Here is a 6,000-nt window from a genome sequence, read left to right as displayed (position 1 = left end):
AAGGTGTGTTGCGCTTAAACCGAAAATGAACAAAAGGCAGGTCGCGCTAGGAAAAGGCACTGAAGCATAGGGATGGCTGTGCAAAACTAAACTAAAACTGAACTGGCTGCAAAGTGAACAAAAACAGAATGCTGGACGACAGCAAAAACTTACAGCGTGTGGAGCAAAGACGGCGTCCACAAAGTACATCCGTACATAACATGACAATCAACACCGAAATAGGAGCGCAAGACAAGAACTAAAACACTACACACAGGAGAACACCAAAAAACTCCATATAAGTCACGGCGTAATGTGACAGGTGGTGACAGTACACCTACTTTGAGACAAGAGCTATATTGATGCATGCTTGGTCATGGTTTGAATTCATATCCAGCAATTGCGAGAACGACTTTTTACTGTCAATATCGGCTAATGTTTTGCTGGTGGTGTGCCTCCGTAATTTTTTTATTAAAAAAATGTGCCTTGGCTCAAAAAAGGTTGAAAAACACTTGTCTAGTGTCTGTGCTGTGTAGCGCTCGGCAGGGTAACCATGTAATACACCAGTAGGTGGTAGCGGGAGACAGGGTGCAGGTAAAAAAGGTATGTTATGCTTAAACCAAAAATGAACAAAAGGCAAGTCCCGCAGGATGGCTATGCAAAAAAAAAGTAAAACTGAACTAGCTACAAAGTCAACAAAAACAGAATGCTGGACGACAGCAAAAACTTACAGCGTGTGGAGCAAAGACGGCGTCCACAAAGTACATCCGTACATAACATGACAATCAACACCGAAATAGGAGCGCAAGACAAGAACTAAAACACTACACACAGCAGAACACCAAAAAACTCCATATAAGTCACGGCGTAATGTGACAGGTGGTGACAGTACACCTACTTTGAGACAAGAGCTATAGTGATGCATGCTTGGTCATGGTTTGAATTCATATCCAGCAATTGCGAGAACGACTTTTTACTGTCAATATCGGCTAATGTTTTGCTGGTGGTGTGCCTCCGTATTTTTTTTATGAAAAAAATGTGCCTTGGCTCAAAAAAGGTTGAAAAACAGTTGTCTAGTGTCTGTGCTGTGTAGCGCTCGGCAGGGTAACCATGTAATACACCAGTAGGTGGCAGCGGGAGACAGGGTGCAGGTAAAAAAAGGTATGTTACGCTTAAACCAAAAATTAACAAAAGGCAAGTCCCGCAGGATGGCTATGCAAAACAAAAGTAAAACTGAACTAGCTTCAAAGTCAACAAAAACAGAATGCTGGACGACAGCAAAAACTTACAGCGTGTGGAGCAAAGACGGCGTCCACAAAGTACATCCGTACATAACATGACAATCAACACCAAAATAGGAGCGCAAGACAAGAACTAAAACACTACACACAGCAGAACACCAAAAAACTCCATATAAGTCACGGCGTAATGTGACAGGTGGTGACAGTACACCTACTTTGAGACAAGAGCTATAGTGATGCATGCTTGGTCATGGTTTGAATTCATATCCAGCAATTGCGAGAACGACTTTTTACTGTCAATATCGGCTAATGTTTTGCTGGTGGTGTGCCTCCGTATTTTTTTAATGAAAAAAATGTGCCTTGGCTCAAAAAAGGTTGAAAAAACACTTGTCTAGTGTCTGTGCTGTGTAGCGCTCGGCAGGGTAACCATGTAATACACCAGTAGGTGGCAGCGGGAGACAGGGTGCAGGTAAAAAAAGGTATGTTACGCTTCAACCAAAAATTAACAAAAGGCAAGTCCCGCAGGATGGCTATGCAAAACAAAAGTAAAACTGAACTAGCTACAAAGTCAACAAAAACAGAATGCTGGACGACAGCAAAAACTTACAGCGTGTGGAGCAAAGACGGCGCCCACAAAGTACATCCATACATAACATGACAATCAACACCAAAATAGGAGCTGTGCTGTGTAGCGCTCGGCAGGGTAACCATGTAATGTGAGTCCGAGGCGACAGCAACCGGACGTGACGCGTCGCGCAACCGAGCGATTGTGTTATCCGTGTGGATGCTGCACGAGAGGCAGTCACGGGCGAGGTTTATGATGCAGAGCAGGAATCGATAAAGGTTCAGCCCACCCTCTGATTGATTGGTTGGTGATTAAACGTCTCAAGTCTGCCGCCCTCATAGTCAATCATGTTTATACCTCGATCTCGTCCTATAAATATTTCTACGCACCACTCATTCATTTTAGATGGGCATTAATAATAAAACAAACGCGTGTTAACGTGTCATTGTTACACAGTAAAACCTGTAACGTTGTACAATTCATGGAATGACCGACATGTTTGGGAGCTGGTGCCTTTAAAGCAGGGGTCACCATCGCGGTGCCCGCGGGCACCAGGTAGCCCGTAAGGACCAGATGAGTAGCCCGCTGGCCTGTTCTAAAAATAGCTCAAATAGCAGCACTTACCAGTGAGCTGCCTCTATTTTTTTAATTGTATTTATTTACTAGCAAGCTGGTCTCGCTTTGCCCGACATTTTTAATTCCAAGAGAGACAAAACTCAAATAGAATTTGAAAATCTAAGAAAATATTTTAAAGACTTGGTCTTCACTTGTTTAAATAAATTCAATAATTGTTTTACTTTGCTTCTTATAACTTTCAGAAAGACAATTTTAGAGAAAAAATACAACCTTAAAATGATTTTAGGATTTTTAAACACATATACCTTTTTACCTTTTAAATTCCTTCCTCTTCTTTCCTGACAATTTAAATCAATGTTCAAGTACATTTATTTTTTTTATTGTAAAGAATAATAAATACATTTTAATTTAATTCTTCATTTTAGCTTCTGTTTTTTCGACGAAGAATATTTGTGAAATATTTCTTCAAACTTATTATGATTAAAATTCAAAAAAGTTATTCTGGCAAATCTAGAAAATCTGTAGAATCAAATTTAAATCTTATTTCAAAGTCTTTTGAATTTCTTTTAAAATTTTTGTTCTGGAAAACCTAGAAGAAATAATGATTTGTCTTTGTTAGAAATATAGCTTGGTCCAATTTGTTATATATTCTAACAAAGTGCAGATTGGATTTTAACCTATTTAAAACATGTCATCAAAATTCTAAAATTAATCTTAATCAGGAAAAATTACTAATAATGTTCCATAAATTATTTTTTGAATTTTTTCAAAAAGATTCGAATTAGCTAGTTTTTATCTTTTTTTTTTTCGGTTGAATTTTGAATTTTAAAAAGTCCAAATTGAAGATAAACTATGTTTCAAAATTTAATTGTAATTTTTTTTGTGTTTCTCCTCTTTTAAACCGTTCAATTAAGTGTAAAAATCATTAATTATTAATAATAACAGAGTTAAAGGTAAATTGAGCAAATTGGCTATTTCTGGCAATTTATTTAAGTGTTTATCAAACTGGTAGCCCTTCGCATTAATCAGTACCCAAGAAGTAGCTCTTGGTTTCAAAAAGGTTGGTGACCCCTGCTTTAAAGTCTTCAGCTTTTTGAACGGCGGTCATTCGCGACATGTTGTGGGTGTTATTTCATGTCTTAAAGGCTTTCTTAATGTTAAAACCCTGTGTTTAGAAAGTCATAAACATGTTTTTAGGCCCTCGCCAAAGGCGCCGATCTACATTTCTGCCATTGGCGGTGTGTGTGTGTGTATTAGTGTTGTCCCGGTACCAATATTTTGGTACCGGTACCAAAATTTATTTTGATACTTTTTAGTACTTTTTGATACTTTTCTAAATAAAAGGGTCCACAAAAAATGGCATTATTGACTTTATTTTACCCAAAAAATCTTACAGCTGGCAGGTGATTGGATTACCCAGCTGGGGCTGATCATCCAATCACCTTCATGCTTATTAGAAGCAGCCGGGCCGAGACACCGGGGTTGGGAGTTTTTCGGTATTTTTATAAATAAAGGGGACCACAAAAATGGTCATTATTGGCTTTATTTTAACAAAAAATCTTAGGGTACATCAAACATATGTTTATTATTGCCATTTGGTCCTTAAATAAAATAGTGAACATACAAGACAACTTGTCTTTTAGTAGTAAGTAAACAAACAAAGGCTCCTAATTAGCTGCTGACATATGCAGTAACATATTGTGTCATTTATACACCTATTATTTTGTCAACATTATTGAGGACAAGTGGTAGAAAATGAATAATTAATCTACTTGTTCATTTATTGTTAATAGCAGCTTACTTTTCTCTTTTAACATGTTCTATCTACACTTCTGTTCAAATGTAATAATCACTTATTCTTCTGTTGTTTGGATACTTTACATTAGTTTTGGATGATACCACAAATTTGGTCGTACCAAATGTTTTTGTTATATTCTGTTAGTTTTGGACTCTCTTAGTTCCTGTTTTTGTGCACCCTTGTTTGTTTTTAGTTACCATGGGTGCTTATTGTTTCCACCTGTCTCTGATTGGCGCTCGGGACGCTCACCTGTTTTCCGAGCACTAATCAGAGGGACTACTTAAGCCTGGCTGGCTTCATTCTGTCAGGTGGGGGGGTGGGGTCATTCCTCCCAGATGCAGACGGACAACTCCGGACGACAGCATGAGGTAGGAACATGATTTATTCTCAAAAACTCGAACAAGTGCCAAAACAGAAAACAAGCCGACGGAACAACGTGCCGATCGCACTCAAAGCTAAGGCTACCACTTAGCATAGGCAAAAGACAAGGAATACTCACGTAACTTGTAGCTTGATGCAAACAATGAAGCCAGACGTCTGACCGGCAAAGGCAGTCTTAAATAGTCCCTCTGATTAGTGCTCGGAAAACCGGTGAGCGTCCCGAGCACAAATCAGAGACAGGTGGAAACAATAAGCACCCATGGTAACTGAAAACAAACAAGGGTGCACAAAAACAGGAACTAAGGGAGTCCAAAACTAACAACAGAATATAACAAAAACATGATCCGGGCCACGGATAATGACACTTTACATTAGTTTTGGATGATACCACAAATGTGGGTATCGATCCGATACCAAGTAGTTACAGGATCATACATTGGTCATATTCAAAGTCCTCATGTGTCCAGGGACATATTTACTCAGTTTATAAACATAATATAAATTAACAACTAGATACACTATTGTACGTGGTATCATTACAGTGGATGTTAGGTGTAGATCCACCAATGGCGTTTGTTTATATTGTAGCGTGCCGGAAGAGTTGGTGCTGCAGGGAATTCTGGGAATTTGTTCTGTAGTGTTTATGTTGTGTTGCGGTGCGAATATTCTTCCAAAATGTGTTTGTCATTGTTGTTTAGTGTGGTTTCACTATATGGCACATGTTTATGACAGTGTTGACGTTGTTCATACTGCCACCCTTAGTGTGACATGTATGGCTGTTGAGTAAGTATGCCCTTCATTCGCTAATGTGCAGTGTTTATCAAAGTCATTAGTTCGTTATCGGGCTCAATGACACCTTCCTCAGGCTTTGTTAATTTTAGGCTATATGAGTTGTGACTTAATTATTATGTAAAACGGACCAATCTCGCCACAAAATTAACAACAACAAGATAGATTTTTCATAAAAATAATTTTAAAGATTGAAAGTTGCCATCAATCCCACGTGGGTGCTCGGCCAATGGCTCTCGCTATATGAAAATATTACATTTATTATTTAAATTCCTAATTTGCGGTTATTTATTTACAACAAATGTGTGCTGTTTATTACTCTTGGTGACCAGAAGTAGATTTGGCTAGGGGAGCCTATAAGTGTGTGCATAAGAGACACGACCAACCAAAATGCAGTTCAAATAAGTTTATTATTAGATATGAACAAATAGTGTATTGTTGATATTTTGTAAGTTTTGTCAAGATTTGTTTTTTATAATAAATGAATCGTATGAACAACAAACAAAACAGACTACATTGGTAACTACAGATCAGTTAAATTTAATAAGTTATGTGTTTATATTCCAGATTGTTTGTTTATTGTTTATTGAAAAGTTACAAAAGTTCAAAATAAAAAATTAATACACAGATCCAGTTACAAATAAAAGAAAGGAAAAAGGAAAAGAAAAAGA

The sequence above is a fragment of the Entelurus aequoreus genome, linkage group LG10, assembly GCF_033978785.1.
Source record: "Entelurus aequoreus isolate RoL-2023_Sb linkage group LG10, RoL_Eaeq_v1.1, whole genome shotgun sequence".
Classification (NCBI taxonomy): domain Eukaryota; kingdom Metazoa; phylum Chordata; class Actinopteri; order Syngnathiformes; family Syngnathidae; genus Entelurus; species Entelurus aequoreus.
Note: the sequence above shows the minus strand (reverse complement) of the source record.